Source organism: Chenopodium quinoa, unplaced genomic scaffold (assembly GCF_001683475.1).
Source record: "Chenopodium quinoa cultivar QQ74 unplaced genomic scaffold, ASM168347v1, whole genome shotgun sequence".
In the NCBI taxonomy this organism is placed as follows: domain Eukaryota; kingdom Viridiplantae; phylum Streptophyta; class Magnoliopsida; order Caryophyllales; family Amaranthaceae; genus Chenopodium; species Chenopodium quinoa.
The window spans coordinates 1,123,523-1,146,170 of NW_018745063.1; the positions used below are offsets into that span (position 1 = coordinate 1,123,523).

At 35.8% G+C, this 22,648-nt stretch overlaps 1 long non-coding RNA gene across 1 annotated transcript; it reads right to left on the reverse strand.

The window, feature by feature from the left end:
- Nucleotides 1-2,790: 2,790 nt before the first annotated feature.
- On the reverse strand, nt 2,791-7,149 carry LOC110709278. The gene is made up of 4 exons (XR_002508897.1): nt 6,911-7,149; nt 3,091-3,133; nt 2,948-3,005; nt 2,791-2,849 (listed from the first exon to the last, which is right to left on the reverse strand). It is a non-coding gene; the product is annotated as an uncharacterized LOC110709278 (long non-coding RNA).
- Between the last annotated feature and the right edge of the window lie 15,499 nt (nt 7,150-22,648).

A 22,648-nucleotide genomic window follows, 5' to 3' on the forward strand; every position in this document is an offset into this window, starting at 1 on the left:
CTAAGTTTAAGGTCGCAATTTCATCCAAAATAGCCAAAATAAGGCCTATTTGACTTCTACTTGCCCATTTTCTACATTTTTAAACAAATGACCAAGTTGTTTCTCATAAAATGTCAATTATACTTAGTTATAAGTGGATAAGCCTCGAAATCACAGGAAAAGGGCATTTTACTAAGTTTAAGGTCGCATTTTCATCCGAAATAGCCAAAATAAGGCCTATTTGACTTCTACTTGCCCATTTTCTACATTTTTCAACAAATGACCAAGTTCTTCCTCATAACATGTCAATTATACTTAGTTATAAGTGGCTAAGCCTTGAAATCACAGAAAAAGGGCATTTTACTAAGTTTAAGGTCGCAATTTCATCCAAAATAGCCAAAATAAGGCCTATTTGACTTCTACTTGCCCCTTTTCTACATTTTTAAACAAATGACCAAGTTGTTTCTCATAACATGTCAATTTTACTTATTATAGGTAGATATGCCTTGAAATCATAGAACAAGGGAATTTTACTAAGTTTAAGGTCGCAATTTCATCTAAAATAGCCAAAATAAGGCCTATTTAACTTCTACTTGCCAATTTTCTACATTTTTAAACAAATGACGAAATTGTTTCTCATAACATGTCAATTATACTTAGTTATAGGTGGCTAAGCCTTGAAATAACAGGAAAAGGGCATTTTACTAAGTTTAAGGTCGCATTTTCATCTAAAATAGCCAAAATAAGGCCTATTTGACTTCGACTTGCCCATTTTCTACATTTTTCAACAAATGACCAAGTTGTTTCTCATAACATGTCAATTATACTTAGTTATAGGTGGCTAAGCCTTGAAATCACAGGAAAAAGGCATTTTACTAAGTTTAAGGTCGCATTTTCATCCAAAATAGCCAAAATAAGGCCTATTTGACTTCGACTTGCCCATTTTCTACATTTTTCAACAAATGACCAAGTTCTTCCTCATAACATGTCAATTATACTTAGTTATAAGTGTCTAAGCCTTGAAATCACAGAAAAAGGGCATTTTACTAAGTTTAAGGTCTCAATTTCATCCAAAATAGCCAAAATGAGGCCTATTTGACTTCTACTTGCCCATTTTCTACATTTTTAAACAAATGACCAAGTTGTTTCTCATAACATGCCAATGATACTTAGTTATAGGTGGCTAAGCCTTGAAATTACTGGAAAAGGGCATTTTACTAAGTTTAAGGTCGCATTTTCATCCAAAATAGCCAAAATACGGCCTATTTGACTTCTACTTGCCCATTTTCTACATTTTTTAAACAAATGACCAAGTTGTTTCTCATAACATGTCAATTATACTTAGTTATAGGTGGCTAAGCCTTGAAATCACAGGAAAAGGGCATTTTACTAAGTTTAAGGTCGCATTTTCATCCAAAATAGCCAAAATAAGGTCTATTTGACTTCAATTTGCCTATTTTTTACATTTTTAAACAAATGACCAAGTTGTTTTTCATAAATTATTAATTATAATTTGTTATATGTGGCTAAGCCTTGAAATCACAGGAGAAGGGCATTTTACTAAGTTTAAGGTCGCATTTTCATCCAAAATAGCCAAAATAAGGCCTATTTGACTTCTACATGTCCATTTTCTACATTTTTAAACAAATGACCAAGTTGTTTCTCATAACATGTCAATTATACTTAGTTATAGGTTTCTAAGCCTTGAAATCACAGGAAAAGGCCTTTTACTAAGTTTAAAGTCGCATTTTCATCCAAAATAACCAAAATAAGGCCTATTTGACATCTACTTGCCCATTTTCTACATTTTTAAACAAATGACCAAGTTGTTTCTCATAACGTGTCAATTATACTTAGTTATAGGTTGCTAAGCCTTGAAATCACAGAAAAAGGGCATTTTACTAAGTTTAAGGTCGCAATTTCATCCAAAATAGCCAAAATAAGGTCTATTTGACTTCTACTTGCCCCTTTTCTACATTTTTAAACAAATGACTAAGTTGTTTCTCATATCATGTCAATTATACTTATTATAGGTGGCTATGCCTTGAAATCATAGAAAAAGGGCATTTTACTAAGTTTAAGGTCGCAATTTCATCTAAAATAGCCAAAATAAGGCCTATTTAACTTCTACTTGCCCATTTTCTACATTTTTAAACAAATGACCAAGTTGTTTCTCATAACATGCCAATGATACTTAGTTATAGGTGGCTAAGCCTTGAAATCACAGAAAAAGGGCATTTTACTAAGTTTAAGGTCGCAATTTCATCCAAAATAGCCAAAATGAGGCCTATTTGACTTCTACTTGCCCATTTTCTACATTTTTAAACAAATGACCAAGTTGTTTCTCATAAAATGTCAATTATACTTAGTTATAGGTGGCTAAGCCTTGAAATCACAGGAAAAGGGCATTTTACTAAGTTTAAGGTCATTTTCATCCGAAATAGCCAAAATAAGGCCTATTTGACTTCTACTTGCCCATTTTCTACATTTTTAAACAAATGACCAAGTTGTTTCTCATAACATGTCAATTATACTTAGTTATAGTTGGCTAAGCCTTGAAATCACAGGAAAAGGGAATTTTACTAAGCTTAAGGTCGCATTTTCATCCAAAATAGTCAAAATAAGGCCTATTTGACTTCTACTTGCCCATTTTCTACATTTTTCAACAAATGACCAAGTTCTTCCTCATAACATGTCAATTATACTTAGTTATAAGTGGCTAAGCCTTGAAATCACAGAATAAGGGCATTTTACTAAGTTCAAGGTCGTACCTCATCAAGATGTATGGTGTTGGAACAATGAGTCGCTATCTCAAGCATGAATCTCATCACGTATAATCCACAATCAACTCCATTATCTTGTTGTGGGCACTAGAATAGGAACAAATCAAATGAATCAAACGTCACATAAAACCCACAATTGTTTTAGCAATGTTTATTAAGATAATCATAATATGATGTGGCATTACCATAGGTGATTTCCATGTAGGACCCCGTGGAGCACGACCATGTATCTTCTTCATAATACTATAGGAAAGTAAATTCAAATTTGATTAGTTTGACTACTAAATGAGTTAGGTTAAGATAATCACCACTAGATAGCTATATTTACTTTTGTAGTACAGACATCACGAGGTACTTCTTTGTTGATCGAGCTGAATCAAGGTAAAGATTGTGTTATTAGCAGGACAAATCACCATCAGGAACCAATGAAACCTACATAAATTCACAATACACAAACACATCAATAATTAGGGTACAACAAATAATTCAAATGTAGAAAAAATTGAATTACACATGGTTAAACGTACTCCTCATAACATGGGGCGAATATGAACTTGTCTCCCGCACGCTTTGATTCCCGAATATTATGGTTAACATAATACATCACCTCGGGGGAGTTGTGTAAGATTCTAGTCTCGGATGTCTGTTCGGGGCATAACCACCCAACTTTACTAGGGGAATCAGTGTCACTTAAGTGCTCCCGTAGTGCTCTACGTGCATGTGCAATGAAAAATTAATTGACATATATATGAAGGATAAACAACACTATTATATACAACAAATTAATTTAAGTGGCATGAGCCCGTACCTCACAAACCTCTTATTATGCAACTACATTAGTGCCCTTTCACCTTTCGATGGAAATTCATCACGCAAACTAGCCATGTGCTCATCTAAATATGGGTGAACATCAGCAACATGGTGCAACACATAAAGGTGTGCTTGTAAGAACTGATCTCGATCCGGTGACATTCGTTTCGACCCAATTGTGCCATGACCATCCAGTCTCCCTTCATGTTGAGAAGCAGGAAGACCAATAGGTTCAGCAACGGCTAAATAGTCGGCCGCAAAATTACCAATCTCCTCACTCACGGTCCCTTGAATCATGCTTCCTTCCGGATGAGCCGGATTCCTTACTTTATCTTGCAATGTGCCCATGTGTCTTTCAAAAGGATAGCACCACCTCAAGAACTGGACCGCACAACTTAATCTCACGCACCAAATGTAGAATGAGATGCACCATTACGTCAAAAAAGGATGGTGGAAAATACATCTCAAATTTGCACAAAGTCACAACCACATCCGTTTGCAAAGCATCAAGTGTACAAGGATCAAGCACTTTGCTGCATATTGTATTGAAAAACGAACATAGACTTGTAATAGCTTCTCTCTAGTGCTTCGGTAAAATACCACGTATTACAATCGGTAGAAATACTTGCATCAACATGTGACAATCATGGGATTTCATACTTGTCAGCTTCAGTTCTCCACTTAAGGATACAAATCTTTTCATGTTAGATGCGTACCCAGATGGAACCTTAATGCCGTAAAGACATGCACAAAACATCCGCTTTTCTACCCTTGACAATGTGTAGCAAGCCGGTGGTGAATACTTCTTCTCAACCATGCCTTTACCCTCATCTCTACTCTTCGAAGCATCCGCGGCCTTTCCCTTTCCCTTGCTCTTCCCCTTTCCTTTTTTCGAAACATTTGCAGTTTCTTGTTCCGGTTCCTTTCCCTTTCTGCCCTTCCCCTTTGTAACCTTGTCTTGAGGCCACAATTCCGGACGAATCCCGATCTCTTCCAAATCTAATCGTACACCCTTTTCATCCTTTGTTTTGCCTGAAATATTAAAAAGCGTTCCCACAAGAGCATCACACACATTCTTCTTTATCTGCATCACATCTAGACAGTGCCTAACATCATGTTCTTTCCAGTACGGAAGCTTCCACAAAATTGATTCTTTTTTTAAAAGAGCTGTTGAGACCGGAGCTTTTTCAGATTTTCCAAACACTGTTCGTATACCCTTATCTTGAGCATAAACCTCAACACCGGTCAATGGCCTAGGCGCAATCTCCTCTTCCACTGTCCCATCGAAAGCCTTTTTTTGCCTACGGTACGGATGATCACGCCTAAGGAACCTTCGAGTCCTTATATACACATCTTTGTGAGAATTCTTAAGGTATATGCTTGATGTTTCATCAATACATATGGGGCATGCTTTTTTCCCTTTAACCTTGTACCCACACAGGTTGCCATATGCAGGGAAGTCATTCATGGTCCACATAAGGGCTGCACGCAATGTGAACACCTCGTTCTTATGAGCATCAAAATAAGAAACCCCTTCGTCCCACATCTTTCTCAAATCGTTAATTAGTGGCGCAAGGTAAACATCTATGCCATTTCCAGGTTGCCTAGGCCTCGTTATTAGCAATGAAAGCATTATATACTTCCGTTTCATACATAACCAAGGAGGCAAATTGTAGATCAATAAAAGAACCGGCCAAGTGCTGTGTTGGGTACTAAGAGTGCCAAATGGATTCATCCCGTCTGTGCACAACCCAAGTCTTAAATTTCTGACCTCATTACCAAACTCCAGAAACTTCAAATCAATGTTCTTCCATTGCGGGGAGTCAGCCGGATGCTTCAGCATTCTGTTTTTCTTCCTTCCCTCGGCATGCCACCTCAAGTTTTTAGCGTCTTTTGGTGTTGAGAATAGACGCTTAAACCTTGGAATAATAATAAGATACCACAAAACTTTAGCAGGAGGTCCCTTCGTGCCAGGATTGCAACTCATGCGCTTGTAGCGCGATTGCTTGCATCGTGGACACTCCTCCAATTGTTCATTTTCATTACGATACAAAATACAATCATTAGGACATGCATGTATCTTCTTATACTCTAAACCAAATGGACACATAAGCTTCTTTATATAATAATAAGACGTAGGAATTTCATTCCCATTAGGCAACATCTCACTTAATGCGGTAACAAAGAAGTAGAACTAACGTCCGTCCACCCATGCTTCGACTTAATGTTAAAAAGTGTTAGCACGGCAGAAAGTTTGGAGTATTTTTTGCACCAAGAGTACAAAGGCTTTTTGGAAGCCTCCGATGGTAATTCAAACACATCACCTTCGACATTATGCAACATCTCATCCATGTCATTATCCTTGACCTCATCCACTGGATGATCCTTAGCTCCATCCTCACCACTATCGATAACATATTCATCATTCTCCCATTCCTCGTCTACATGAATCTCATTGCTTTTATCATGCACATCATTCCCATCAAGATCCTCACTATACTCTCCACTTTCACCATGCCAAATCCACACATGGTATTTAAGTATAAACCCACGACAAAGTACATGATCTCTAATGATTTCAACACTATTGACCACCTTCACATTATTACAATCAACACAAGGACAGTATATGCCTTCCTCACCAACTTTGTGCTGATAAGATAAAGCCGTCTCGCAAAACTCTTGAACCCCATTCCAAAAATCCATTGTATCACGTCTACCATACATCCAACCACGATCCTATCCCAATTAGTAAAGTGTCTCTAAACATATATAGCAACATATTACCAATAATGTACAATTGCTACATATCTTATGTAAATCAACTTCAAGTACACATCGTGAATATACCATTCATATAGTGAACATATGCATGTTTTCAAAGTGTTCTTATCACTCCAACCTAACCCATCCTTGAATGTCTACTCTCACTAGTGAATTTATGTCAACTTTCCAATTTTAAGAAAAATCCGGCAGCACTACCCCCCAGTTCTCCAAGTACAAGATGTAGATAATTACTTACCCACATATGTACCCAGAGAACATGGAGAAGAAATGGACAGCCAAGATGTTCCTTAAAATCGAAAAAAAGACATACATTCACCACCTAAGTGAGAGTAAACATTCAAGAACAGTCCCAACCGGGGACTATTCAAGACTTTCTCCTAATGAGAAAGCCTTGAACGGGTATCTAGGCATATGATGATGCAAACATTCAACATATTATTGTAATTATTTATTATTAAACAAGACACAACTTGTAATATCATGAACAAACTTTTATCAAATAGATAAATAGAAAGAAATATATATAGCTGCATAAAGTTTATAGTTCATACCAATATAGCAAGTATAATGGATGTAATGTCTCGAACTTCCCACTTGAATAGCTAATAAACTTGTGCTTCACTACATATGAATCTACAAAAATAAAAAAATAAAACAACAAAATAAAAGTTAGTAATTTTGTCAAGAACTATATAAAACAACCTAAAATTACACATTAAAACATACCAATTAATAATTACACATTAAAACATACTACCAAAATTCACCTAATTAAGTAACAAGGTTACTAATAATCTATAATTTAATAAAAATTACCCATTAAAACTTATGAAAATTCAAATAAGTAAAAAGGTCATAAAATGAAAAATAAATTAAAACTAACCCTAAAATTGAAGGCATTCAAATAAAACAACCTAAAATTCAGAAAAATTAGGGTAAACTATATTCAACTTAAAATTTAATTTGCCTAAACATTGTTCAAAATGCAAAATAAATTAAAACTAACCCTAGTCTTGAGTCTCCTACTTGTTTCATGCCCACCTTGTGATTTGTCTAGTCATAAAATAAACTTTAATAAAATTAAATTTCTGAGCAATAGAAAAAATTAATGACTCGGTAGGAGATGAATTAATTCATCTTCAAAATTATAATTAAATATGTGGTTACATAAACCCCATGAATGTCATACATACATTGAGGCAAATATTTGCTTCTGCAGTAAAGTACATATAGAAGCAATAAAAACAATAAAATCCCTCTTCCTTCAAAGCTTAACATAAAATTAAGAATTTCTTCATATACTTTCCTTCTTGTAAATTGAAACAAGTATCACTTAGATAAGGAAAGACATTATAATTAGTGCAATTCATCAAGTGAAATCTTAAACAACAGCCCCTACCTATCCTATAATTACTGCATTTCACCGAACATCAATTTAATGGCTTGTTCTAATAAACTAACCATATAGTTAAGGGCAGACATTATATTATACAACAATAGTCTTCCAAGATTACTAGATAGTTTTTCTCACAGCTTAGCCAGCAAACTTGGCACAACTACATAAATGGAATCCCCACTGCAGTATAAGTAATGGTGAGGCTTGAAATGTGACCTTGGTTTAGTTTCTCATTATCTCTACAGTTTAGTCTAGACTTTTGGATGGTAAGAAAAATTAATAAATGAAAAACATATTAGAAAAACAACCTAAAATTCAGAAAAATTAGGGTAAACTATATTCAAAACTTAAAATTTAATTTTCCTAAACATTGTTCAAAATGCAAAATAAATTAAAACTAACCCTAGGTGGAGGTGGGAAGGGAGAAGAGATGGTCGGTGGTGGAGGGACCACAGTGTTGAGCGGCGGCGTGGCACAGTGGCGCGGCGGCGAGGGTGACCAAGGTTGCTGTCTCGATGGAGCAGGGTTGATGAGGGAGAAGAGATGGTCGCTGCTTCTTGCGGCGAGGGCGAGCAGGGCTGCCGCGAAATTGGTGCAAACAGGTGGTGGAGGGGGTGCGCAAAGGTGGTGGAGGGTGGTGCGGGGGCGGTGGCTGTGGCTTTGTGATGGTAGGGTTCGTTGGAGAGTGAACTTAGAGAGCTCAGTGAATTTGTGAATGAAACAGGAAAAAGAAAGAGGAAAGAGAAGGAAGAAAAGAGGAAGGCGCGATTTTTTTTTTTTTTTAATATAAGTAGTTATTGCCACCGGTTCAAAACCGGTGGCCTTTATCATTATTTCCACGGGTTTAGTTTGAAACAGTGGCAATGTGGTTTTGCCTTATCCCGCCCATTTATTAAGCCATCGGTTTTCAAAAATCGGTGGCCATTGAGCGGTGTTTTTTTCAATTTTTCTACTAGTGTTTATTGCCATGGTAATTCAAGTTCTATATACATTGCCTAGAAAGAAAAAGAATTAACACAATAAATTGATTTGAAATATCGACAGCCTTGACGTCCACTTTAGATGTCTTTTACAACTCTTGAGCATTGGTCTTCTCACTTATCATGAGCAACTAATATGTCCGCCTGCGTGGGATACCTTCATCTTCTCTAAGCGAGGAACATTGATTGAACATCATTGCTAAATGAAAAAATTATCGTTATCGCTATCACACCTATACCTCACTGCCAAGTCATCACGATGATTCAAATATTAAGTTAATAATCCTTGCTTTTTGAAAACATGTCTAATTTTCTTTCTTTATTTTTCTACGGGAAAGTTTGATTCGCCTTCCTTTTTATACAAATTCGTCTTTTTTGTTCATTTCTTTTTCGGGGGTAAGTCGGGATGATCCCTCCCATTTGGCAACTAAAATACTCGAAAATAGTATAATTTTTCCGCTCTTAGCCTCAAATTGGGAGCTTAAAAAAGCCAGGACATCCCCACTTCTCTCTATTTACAGATTTGAACGCGCTATTTATGCTGCGAAATCAATGTCATGCAAAGCTTATTATGAACCATCTTAATAACTTTAAATGACAAAGGGAAGAATACCACTTCCTATTATTTGACCAAGATAATTAATTATGTTACTTGATCAAAAAATTTATGATAAACATATGCAATATTCCGTTGAAAATACAAATATTAGGGCCTTAAATAAACATAAGAAACATCCCCTAGATTATGTATACATGAATTCCAAAACCTACCTAAGTCTACACTTGGGGGCTTCAAATTAAAAATCTAAGTCTCACCTTAACTTTCATTTAAAAATGAGACCATATTTTGGAAAGTTATTCGAATGATTTTATAAATTATTCTAACACTTCACCAAACCTAGGTTTGATAAACATTCGTTTTCAAACTACGGTGCTTATTTAATTGAAAGAAATTCTCTTTTAATTAGAAAAATATGACAATGATGACAAAAAGTAAACCTTAAACAAAATCAGATATACAAAGGTTTGCTCACATTTTCATATCTTTGTTGAAATAAGTTGCAAATTACAACGTACCTTCATCAATCTTAGACAAAAAAAAGTCACACTCAATTACGAGCTAGAATTTTCTTTCCATTTTGGGTTCAATTTTGAAAATAACATTATGTATTTTGCTAACTATAAAAAGTTGCTTTTCAAAACAAACTTTTATTTAAGTTATTGGACCCTTTCCAAATTTTGAATTCTAGTTCGAAATTACCTGTCTCTAATAAAATATAGTATTCAAAATTTCCTTTCTGAATTTTTGTGTCATTTCCTTAAATAAATAAATTTTCAGATTCTCGATAACCGTTTGGATAATACGTGGATGTACATTTATATTTTCAAAAGGAATGAACTAAGATTCGACTTCTTGGCTCGAACTTGTTCTCACTGGCTTAGGTATGTTTAAGAAACCACCTACAAGACCAAAATCAATGATTGATAAAAAACAAAGAAAATATTTGATGTTCTAAATCAATTGTTAGAATAAAATCACCACAATGATCTTTACAAAATGTTTTGACATTAGGTATGATATAATAAACCTTAAACACAATTGTTTTGGTTTACAAACAAGCAAAGAACTAACTTGCTTTCTTAAACATTAATTTAACTAAAATGCAAAAGCCATGTCGTTTTCCTAAATATCTCAAAACAAAAAATAGGACATATACATAGGTCCATCTCAATATCATGATTATATGAATGGCATAAACAATAGCAAGTCATTAGAAATACCCCAAATTGGGGGCTCCAAGACATGAGAAATAGCAAGAATGCGCATAACCCAATACATGGCGGCTCCAATATCCACAAAGAAACTAAATGAGATATTCATGCCATTCGAGCTACTTTCGAGAATCGCCTAAATAGTTTTAGATCTCGAGCCTTATAATTTTCAAATGCATCACAATTATTTAATAATCATTCTGTTCCTTTGAAAACTAAGTTTACAACTGAACTTTGCAATGAAACAAGTTACATATTCGAGCCATTTTCAAGTTCAACTTCAAGAACTAATCTTAATGCATAATTGTTGTTTCAATACTTCAATTTACTCTAGTGATTAGAGAGTATAACTAGTACAGAGCAATGAAATCATGATACTTGCTTATACGAAAGTTTAGTATTCAATCATTCATCTTGAAAATTGTATCAAGACAAATTATTATCATAAGGCAAACAATTTTATGAGTTAGAATGTAAACAAAAGACTCCTAAATTTGAAATTAAGGAGTCTTCATTCTAAATTATTTTCCATTTTTGCACACATTGGAATTCTGCAAGGAGGATAACATCTAATTTCTCGAGCTATAAAATAGTGAAAATTTTGAACTCAAAAGAAAGAATTCAAAATTAACAAGAATAGACGAAAAATTTGAACAACATTTCATTTTTCCCCTAACTTGTTCTAATGAATGACCAATATTACTAGACTTAGGAAACTTCTTTGTTAATTATATGAATTGTCAAAAAACGATTTAAAGACACTAGTTTAATCATTTCCAAGATCCTAGTTGTTATCATAATAAGACAAAACACGGGGTTTCTAGACCCATTTCAAGCAACATGCAAGGGTCTAATTATTAAAAAACAAACAAGTCATCGAAGTCACCAAACATTGGGGGATACAATATTCGAAAACATAAAATGGGGGATGTAGACACCCATTTGTGTCTCCCCGAAACCAAACCCAGTAATGAGTACCTTTCACGTCGAATCATAATCGAATGAAGTGAAAGTGTGGAAAGTCTAGTGTTGCGATTAGTTTTTATTTCTTTTCTTTCTCTCTTTTTTTGAAAACCTATTTTAAGAAAACAACCAATCCAGTTTGGTTTAGTCCATGCCAAGGGTCCAATAATAGTGTAGTTGGATGGGGCTTGAAAGACCTTTTAAACGATATATTATAAGCCCAATTCTGACGAATAATGAGGAAGTTATGGCCAAATTACTAAACTGGGCCAGGTTTGATAATTATATGCGACCCAATGATCTAGAGGAGGGCCTAATATTGATTTATCATTCCTAATGCGATTAGAATTGATTATAGTCTTCTAGATTCTTCTAGAAGGTTCTTTTCATTCCTAATTTAATTCGCATTGATAAATTGACTATAGTTGACTTTTAAGAGTTTTATTCATAATAAAAAAGTGTTTTTAAAGGAAATACGATTTTGCCCTTTCGTGTGGCTAAATTTTATCAAATAAAGAAAACGCGTGGAAATTTATTTCCAGCGTCTGACGACAAGACCAGTGCTTGGCGCCATACCTGACGTTTGGTGCTAGACTTGGCATATGGCGTTAGAGTCCAGCGTTTGGCGCCACACGCGTGTTTGGCGCTGCGATTGTGTTTTATTCTTTTGGAAACTCTGATTTGTATTTTATCACATCCGGCTGATTACTCTCTCTCTCTCTTTTCTAAACTAGCCTTTTGCATACAAATTTCCGTATTCAAAAGATCTAGAAACACAATAATTTCTAATATCAAATATGACAATTGTGATTTCTGCGATGCTTCCTTTTCTTTCCTATATTCATGTTAGTATCATGTTAGAGTTAAAGCTTTGATCTTTATTGTTTAGTGACATGATAGGGTTTGTTATTAATCTTGTTAGCATCATGCCTAGGATCTTGCTATTATTATGCTTTAACATGATCATGATTTATTATTATTATTATTATTATTATTATTATTATTATTATTATTATTATTATTATTATTATTATTATTATTATTATTATTATTATTATTATTATTATTATTATTATTATATTATGTTGCTTGATGTTTATTGTTATTTCTTAATCACGCCTTTTATGCCTGTTTAAAGGGAATTTCTACTTGTAATCACGCTTAACAAGATAATTCATAATCTTGTTTAGGGTTAATATGATTATAATTCAAGTGATTGCCAATAATAGTTTTGTTTGTGCATTAATATTCAACAAACATAGATTAAACAGGTTTAGGGTAAACCTATTGATTGCATATTAATCAGAAAGCGCATATGAATACGATTAGAATAAAGTAGAGGCCTATTATTAGGGCAGGTTCAATCTCTTTTAGGTTGGATTTATACCTTCATCCCCGAACTTCCAGTCATGGTTCCAGACCTATTAGAGTTGACGATCTCCTGGATCGTTAAGGGGTGTAACCTTCACCTCGTGAACTGTTTACAAGTTCCTAAAACTTGTTGGCGACTCTTTTACTCTATCTTCCTTTCCTTTTTGGACGCCACCATACTTAAGTGTATGATCATAGTGGGGTTCAAGTTTGGGGTAATGCTTGAAATATTCCCTACAGTTTTTGGCGGCTCCACTGGGGAGGATTTATATTTTAATTTCTAAAATTTATTTTGGCAATGATTTCAAATGAGTGGACCATGGGACATTAATTTCATATGCATAAAAAATATCTCATTGGAATGACCATCCGTAATGAGTTAAAAACATAGGATTTTTACACATGGGTAATTTGAGGAATATCTTTCACAACTAGGACCGAAATAATGCTGCGCGAAAATTGGAAAATTTTATCGAGCACAGAAAGTTGTTGAGGCATGTAGGAACTAGCGTAAAAAAACAGAGTCTGTCGCCGAGAATTTGACTCTGGTGCCAGGCGACACTCCTATCGCCAGGCGCCGGAGCCAAATTTCAACGCCGACCTCTGTTTGCTGGCGCCAAGTTCTTCCAATAACGAGCCAGGAATATGCGTTCTAATTTTGACCAATTTTTAGCACTTTTTGTTCGATCCTACTTCCTGATTGAGTTTTTCTCACTTTTCTGAAACCCATATGGACATAACCCTATGGGAATTCATGTTCCATCTACCTGATTGAACGCTCTGCGCAACAAAGAGTACATCCGAGAATGTTGAATTCACCAAACCAATTAACTCACGGTGTCCCATCCACTCGCGCCAACCCTTTAAAAAGTAAGGCTTCTGCGCGGTGCATCCGGACAATTAACCATGGATCCTCTTTGACTAACCCATACCCTGAACTTCAGAGAACTAGAGCCGTGGTTAGGTTGCGAACTCATTGCATCATATTCTGCCTACTTGACTAATTGTGCATTATTTGTTGTGCATACTCTATGTGTTTTTCATAACCGTTTGTTTGACTAGTGTTAAGACTAAATAAACTTATTAATGACTTAAAGAACTTTTCCTAATTAATTAATTTGAGTAATTAAAGTCTAATAATTTAATCAGAATTAACTTAGTACGACTTTAGGCATACCCTATAGAGTAATAATACCCAAAGTAGTCTCAGATCAACGTTCCAGCAATAGCGCCATGATTTGGACTGCAGCACCACACTCTGTTGTGGAGCACCTGGTGACAGCTTTGTCGTCTGGCGCTACACTACAAAGTGCGGTGACAGTCCTGTTGCTTTAGCGACAGTCCGGTATGTTGCTCGAGTCATCACTATGTTTCCAATTAAACAATTTGCTAATCAATTCGATTATTTTATTAATAATAATACCTCGTTAAGTCCTTAATCGAGTCTAGGCACTAAGTCCCATGGTCTTACACAAGAGTCAAAGCATGTCACTTGCACTCACCATATATAGCACACACTAATATGTATGTATACATTGACCATGTCTAAGAGAGTCTTATATGCACGTGTTTTCCGTAATTTTTTTAGGGGGTAAGTCGGATATTAATCTTCCAATTAAACCACTTGTTTGAACCCTATACTTGATTCCCGAAATTATACACCCTATTTTTTCTTTTTTTTTTCTTTTTCTTTATAAACCCGTAAAGTCAAAGTCAATTTGAGTCAAGTCATTAAAATAAATGGTTTAATTTACAGCGCGTGGTCAAGAAAGGAAGGGCGTTTAATCAAAGACAAACTTTTCATTCAAGTAAAAATTTTTGACAAACCAATCGCTCGAAAAAGGAAAGCTAAGAAGTGTAGGGAATATATCAAGAATTATCCCTATCTTGAACCCCACTGTGATCATACACTAAAGTACGGTGGCGTCCAAAGGGAAAGAATATGGAGATAAAGAGTCGCGAACAAGTTTTAGGAACTTTTAAACCATTCACGAGGTGAAGGTTACACCCCTTAACGATCCAGGAGATCGTCAACTCCAATAGGTCTGGAACCATGACTGGTAGTTCAGGGATGAAGGTACAAATCAAACCTAAAAGAGATTGAACCTGCCCTAATAACATGCCTCTACTTTATTCTGATCGTATTCATGTGCGCTTTCTGACTAACATGCAATCAATAGGATTACCCTAAACCTGTTTAATCTATGTTGGTTGAATATTAATGCACAAATAAAACTATTATTGGAGGTAACTTGAATTATAATCATATTAACCCTAAAAAAGATTATTAATTATCTATTTAAGCGTGACTACAAGCACCAATTCCCTTTAAACATTCATAAAAGGTGTGATAAAGGAATAGCAATAAATATCAAGCAACATGATAACAATAAATAATTATATAAATAATAATCATAATCATGTTAACAATAAAGCATAATAAGAACAAGATCCTAGGCATGATACTAACAAGATTAATAACAAACCCTAACATGCCACTAAACATCAAAAATCAAATACATAGCCCTAACATGATACTATCATGAATATTAGGAAAGAAAATAGGAAGCATCGCAGGAATCATAATTGTCATGTTCGATATTAGAAATTTTAGTTATTACCCTAAACATGATTCTAGGAATCATTGTTGTCATTCAAAACATCAAGCATCCTAACATTATAATAGGAATCATAATAACAACCTAGACATGATTTCTATATCATAATATCAATGCAAAAAATTAAAGCACTTACTTGGCCTTGTACCTCATTCTATTAACAAAATACACATGTTAGTAACTTCAAGGAAAATAATAAAACAAACAATTAAATGAAATAATTGAAATAAAGATTTGGGACCAAACCCTCAGAAATTAAAACCTTTCACGTCTAGGGGGAAGGCAACTTCGAATTATGCTAGTTGTGTCTAGTGCTAATGTATGAGGAATTATGTTTGTAAAAGGGTTGGTTTAGAAAGAGAGAGATGAAATGAATGGTGTCCTTCGAACAAGTGTATTATTCTGATAGCGGGTTTAGAATTATTAGAAAGCTAATATATTCAGTAAGGTCAAGTGATCAGAATGCCTGGGTGGAGGCCGCTTCCGATCAGTAATATTAATATAATTAATATTACAGCTTAATCTTGACTGACCCATTGGGTCACACCCAAGCAAAATATACGAACCGACTCGACGAATTAATTCGGAAGAGATTAATTCGTCGCCCGAGTGTTAAATATTTAGACGTCGGTAATTCGAGCTTGGAGCGTCAAAACCGATCGTCGGAAGTCGAGTAAAAAATAATAACAAGACGAGACGCGCAAAATAATAATAAATCGACCATATTTCCAAAATACCCCTAGCATCGGAGTACCCCGAGCCTAGCATGGCTGGCTAGGTGCGTGCTAGCGCACCATGCTACCAGCCGCGTGCACGTGGTGCGTGCAGCAGCTAGCTGCCGCAAGCTAGGCGTGCTAGCATCGCACGAACTAGTAGCCACACTCAGCAGCAAGCCCAAACCAAGTGTGTGGCTTGCGTGCACAGCAGCAGCCTGCATCTTGGTGCGGGGCTGGGCTCGAGCTGGGCTCATGGATGGGCTCGTGGCTGGGCCATAGGGCCGGTCACTATGGGGAAGCTTGAGGAATATGGGAGAAAGTTGGTAAGGACATGTGGCACAGGGAGAGTATTGAGTGGGGAGCAAGTATGGTCCCCTACTCTCCATATGGTCCTCACCAACCCATTTCACATGGTAATGCCACTTGTAGATTTATTTTTAGTTTGAAATTTTAATTTAATTTAACTTTAAATTAATTTGTGGAATTTCATGATCCCACATTGATGGGATAGAAATTCCCACTCATACTTTCCTCTATAAATATCAACCTTGGGATTTGGAGTAAAGTGCTTGAGTGGGAGTTAGAAAGAGCATTCCATATTTTGGGAAAAACTCTTAAACTCCATTAACACTTGGGTTTTTGTCGTACCTTCCTAACTCCAAGGTAGTGGACCTAAAAATTCGAGTTCGTCCTTTGTGGGTGGATACCGTTGGAGGCACGGCATTTGCGGTGCTCAAGGCTTTCAAGTAAGAGCCCTTTTTTAGAGGGCGAAGCTCGCTTGAAGGGTATGATTCGCTCTTCCTTTTCTTGTGTTTATTTATTTATGCTTTATGGTTTTATTAATTACGAGTGGTTCCTTGGTTTGGGGAAGTTTCCGCGGTGAGTCGGACTCACCAAACCCAACAAGAGAGAATAATCAATAAATTCTTGATGAGAGTTGGTAAGACAGATGAGAAGGATTGATGAAAATTGATGATTGAAAACGGAGGATTTAGGAGGCTATTTTTAAAGAAAATCAGTCGGATGTGATAAAAAAACAAACCATAACTTCAACAAGAATAAAATACGATCGCAGCATCAAACACGCGCGTGGCGCCAAACGCCAGACATTAGCACCAGACACTAGGTCTAACAGTTTTTGCGGATTTTGTTTTTATCATATCTTTTGATCTAGAAGTCTAAAATAAGTCATATAATATGTCATTGGACAGCTCTTGGAGTATAACTTCCAACTCAATTGGAATCAGATTGAAATATAATGTAGATAAAACAATATGGCCGAAATAGTGGAGTGTTGTCAGTTTTGGATAGTGTTTTGTATTCCATTCATATCTTTTTTGTTATAGCTCGGATTTAATATTATCATATCTCATTGGAAAGATAATTTCAAGATATATCCAACCATATAAAATTTGGATAAAGATTATGAGGCACGAAAATAAAATCTGAATATATTCTACTTCGTACAAAACAAGGATTCTAAAAAGGAATAGTTTTATTCAATTTCAAACTCTTTAAAACATAATTTTCAATCCTAACTCCATTGGGATTTAAAAGAACCTTCTAAAGTATTCTAGAAGACTATAATCAATCATAATATCTTTAGAAATAATAATTAACAATAGGCCCTCCTCTAGATCCTTGTGCCGCATATAAAAACCAAATCGGGCCCAGTTTAGTATTTTGGCAATAACTTCATCATTATTCATTGTAATTGGGCTTATAATATGTCCCTGGAAAGGTCTTTTGACGCCCTATTCAACTACACTATTATTGGAATTATCATGGAACAAACTAAACTGAAATGCACGTTTTTCATAAATAAGGTAAGAAAAGAACTATTTTTAAAAATAAAAAGAAGAGATATTTTAATAAAAACATCCTCATCACTAGACTTTTCACTCTTTCACTTTGTTCGATTATAAAATGACATGAAAGGTATTCATCATTGGGTTCGATTTTGTGGAGACACAAATGGGTGACTACAGGAGCCCCCACTTTGACTGAGTTTGGAGAAACGCAAGTTTTGAAACCAAAAGTCAAAGTACCAATAGGGATAAAGAATGATTCAGAACGTTCTGCGATTCTAAATCATTCTTGTAACACCGATACCTGCAAACTAGCGTTTTTTAAAACAGATAAAAGAGTTAAGAAACGCGCATCTTGCACCGTCGAGAACACGTCTCTGAAAGTAACCGATTTGTTACTGCTGCATTGTTGTTTTTGTGATAACCTTCCGCAAGTTAGGGAACGCCATCCTGCTGTTTGTTCTGACGATCTTCTGCAAGCTAGAAAATACCACCTGAAGACAGCTACGCCTGTAACTGCCTCTAATTCCGCCTTGATAGTCTTCGAAAAGACCACTGCTTGTTGATCCTTAATGCCACTTGAATTTTTCTGTTGATGCTTTGGGTGATGATAATCCTCTTTTTTCTTTGGGAATAGTTTCCAACGCAACTCTTGTATGATGCATGACAATCAGATTTTATCAATGATACATAATAATCGTCATTGGAAATGTTGCTATGATGTAGCGACAATCCGTATCTTGGAAAATTTGCCAAAATCAAATTTTGGGAAAAGTTGCCAATGCTTCGTAACAATCTGTCGTAAGAAATTTGCTACGATCGACAATCCACATCTTGGAATATAACTCTTGAAAGCAATCCACCTTGGAATTTTGCCAACGCTATGCGACAATCCTTTTAGGAAAATATTGACACAATTGACAATCCGTGTCTTGGAACATTTGCCAAAAAAGAGTCGATCGACAATCCACTTTGGGATAATTTTCCACTTGTGAAATAAATGACAATCCACGTTGAGGAACTTTTGCCAAAATTTATGATGAGTAGAGACCTACGACAATCCTTTGGGAAATTTTGCCATAGGGAACTGGGTGTATGACAATCCAATCTTGGAAAACTTGCCAAAGATCCCTGAATGTATGACAATCCGAACTTGGAAAAACTTGCCAAACAAAGAAGGAGCACGACGATCCACGCATGGAAACTTTGTCAGGGATGACAATCCAATCTTGGAAAAATTGTCGCTTGAAGAAGATGCGCGACAATCCATATTTTGGAAATATTGTCAGTTAGAGATGACAATCCAATCTTGGAAAAATTGTCGTATAAGTGATGCGCTTGCTTTTGAACCGATGCCTTGGTGTTTGTAATGAGTCAATGCTTAGGCGCTTAAGCTAAGTGAGACGCTTTTTTATTAAGTCAATCACTTACTACAATTGTAATCGAGCCGACTACTAACCATGAAAATTTGCTTATAGGGGCTAACTAGCGTACCAAGGAATCCTAATTTGCTATATGAGGTCGAAATAACCATTTTGCGAGGCTTCAAGCTCTGTCGCTGCTGAAATATCGCTGGCGCCAAAAAATGGCTCTGTCGCCAGATGTTGGGATCTAGCGCCAAGCGAAGAACTTTGTCGCCAGGCGACAGCCTTGTCGTCTAGAGCTGGAGTCGGGTCTTCCCTATTTTGCTCTTGATGTAGCTGTTGCTTGGTTTTGCCCCGAACTTTGAGCTTGGACATTTCCTTTCAACCAAATATGCTCAAATCTTTTTTAAATTAAAGCTCTTCATCTCTAATTTACTGATCTATATAACTCCTGTTATCTTGGAGGAATCTCCAATGTCATGTTCGTGATTTTTTTCGAAAATAAACCAGGAATGTCCTCTCTTGATGAGATGCACCTGCATTTATATTTTTTTACTATAAGACTTTGCCCTTCTTTCTTTAGGGTTGACCCAAGACTAAGTGTTGACTCAATGTGATAATATGATATGACTAAATGTGTACATGACTCATGTGTGCATTGTAATGTGATCGTGCGACTCGAAAAATACAAAAAGGCAAAAATTTTCCGTCATTTTTGTGGAGGGTACCGACTTTCTCCTGAAAAAGAAAGACGGAAAAAAGAATCGAAGTGAAGTTTTTTGAAGATGCATGTCGAATGAGCTTAATCAAATGTTGTCTCTCACAGTACAGGGATTGTAACATCTTAGACTATCGTAGTTGACTCGATAATGAAAGTATTTAGGTAACTTAGGTGCAAAGGGTAAGTACTTCATACTTTGTGATGTAATGATGATTGATTAACGAGTGATGTTGATATGACAAGGCATGCTTCAACGGTTTGTTAAGATTTCATGACAAAGGGTTCCTAAGGGAAGTATTTGGTCATGTGTCCGTGATGTGTGTGATAGTGACACTACAGTTAGACCGCAAGGGCTAAGTGTGTGGAAAATATATTGAAAATTTGAAAAGAGTCAAATAATGGTTACTCTTAGGTTGGGTAAGCTAATGATATAAGGATCAAGCCCCCAAGTGTAGCTCTAAGTAAATAAGAATGAGCATAGGGGATCCCTTGATATGATCATGATGTGTGAATGATAATGTGAATATGATTGCACGTTTATTACGGTCGCACCTCGATGTGAGGTTGCATACGTATCCGTTAGGTATCAGGCCAAATGTAGCTCTAGCCGAACCTCGCACAAGTGTGTGTATACCTCAAAAAGGTCCTTTTAAGGGTTGTAACGTGGTTAGGCTAAAGGTTGAAGAAGAAGGGGATAAAAGGCTCAAGACCCTAGATAAGCCCCCAAGGTGTGCAACTTTGCTTTTGGAATAATTGTATTTTCATGCTTGAGGTTTAGCTCTCTTTTTTTTTGCTTTATTTAATTTTGCTGTCTTTTTTTTTTTTTTGCATTTTTTTTATTTTATAAGGTTGGGCAATCCCGATCATGCGGTCTATCACTCACTTGGTATTCATGTTTCTCAGGCACGGTACCGAGCACTCGATAAGAGACGCAATCTGAGACGTGTTCATATCGACGACATTTTCATATCAAAGACATTTTCATATCAATCTTTTTATTAAAATTGCATAAATTGCACACAATCTCATCCCAAAGTTAGGTAGATATGGGTTGAAAAATGAAGGGTCTATCGTTAGACGAGGCTCAAAGTGGTTTATAAAAAAAAGGATTGCATATTTGAAGGGTGAAAGGATATCATGTGGCTACAGGGAGTATCTTAAATCATTGGTATACCTTGCAATATAATGAAATGTTCATATATAAGGAAATAAATGCTTAATTTAATAAACGGGGAAAAAGAAAGAATATACAAAATTAAATTAAAGGAAAAGAAAGGTGTCTATGCTCGACTTATTAGGGAAAGGAACAAATGAAAAAGAAATAGAAAAAAAAGGTCATGAAATCTTGTCGTTGCAGCTCGCCTCTTGTCTTGTGTTGTTTGCTTCATCATCACCCAGTCTTCTCGTTAGCTACAGGAAATTGAATCTTATTTGCTTCTATGAGATCTTGAATGAGATTTTGAAACCTGTAGCACTCATTAGTAGTATGTCCCCGTCCTCGATGGTACTTGCAATAAGAATTCCCATCTCGAAGATCGATTTTCTGGCGTTGGATCTTCTATAGGGCTAATAGGTTTGATTAATCCTCGACCATAGAAACGATCGAAAGCAGCATCGTAGGTCATTCCAATGGGTGTGAACTCTCTATAGGGTTTCCTTTTAGATCCTTGATTGTCCATGGCTAAGACACCATTATGGTCAAAAGTACTAACATTATTATTAGAGTGTGCGTTTTCGAAAGAAGAAGGATTATCGTTCTTCTTTCCTTTCCAGCCACTGTGGTTACTATTGTTAGTAGCTCTTTGTTTTGCAAGGTAATATTTGATTTCAATTCTGATGTCATAAACGACCTTGCAAGTATTCAGGTTGTGTTAATATTTTAAATGCTTCGAATACTTCTCTTGGAGATTCTTGATAAACATCCTCACAGATTCTTTTTCGGTGGGCACCTCAATCATCTTAGCTGAAGTTTCCCACCACTTATTGAAGAAAGAAGTAAAGCCTTCGTTCTCTTTCTGTCTTAGCATCTCGAGTTGTCTATAATCGGTTTCGACTTGAATATTACACTTATATCTATTAATGAAAGCGTTTACAATAGCATCCCAAGTAGAGGTTTTTTCTTTATCAAGAGAAAAGAACCATTGTTGACAAACGGTTTCAAGAGAGAAAGAAAACAAGGAATGAAATACTTTCCTATCAATCCCCTTAATGTTCATTATAGTTTCAAAGGCTCTTAAGTGAAGATAAGGATGATCTGTTGCCTTAAATTTAGGGATGTTAGTGGCATTGATGTTCTGCAGAAGAAGCTCCTTGTCCTTCAAGACCCCTTTCAAACTGATGCCCTGGAACTTGTAGTCACTAGATAGCTTCCTCAAGCTTTCTTACATGAGGTCCATTTGTTGTTGCTTCACATGGTCATTGATTTGAAGGGTTAAAGTCTTCAACACCTCGGTTACATTAGTCAGTTGATTCCTAAGCTCGTTGAATTCTTCTTGGCTTGCCAAATATCTTCTTAGCTTTTCTTTTCCGACTCATTGGTTTATTAAAAAGTTGGACTTGAACAAATGTGTTGTCCTTGA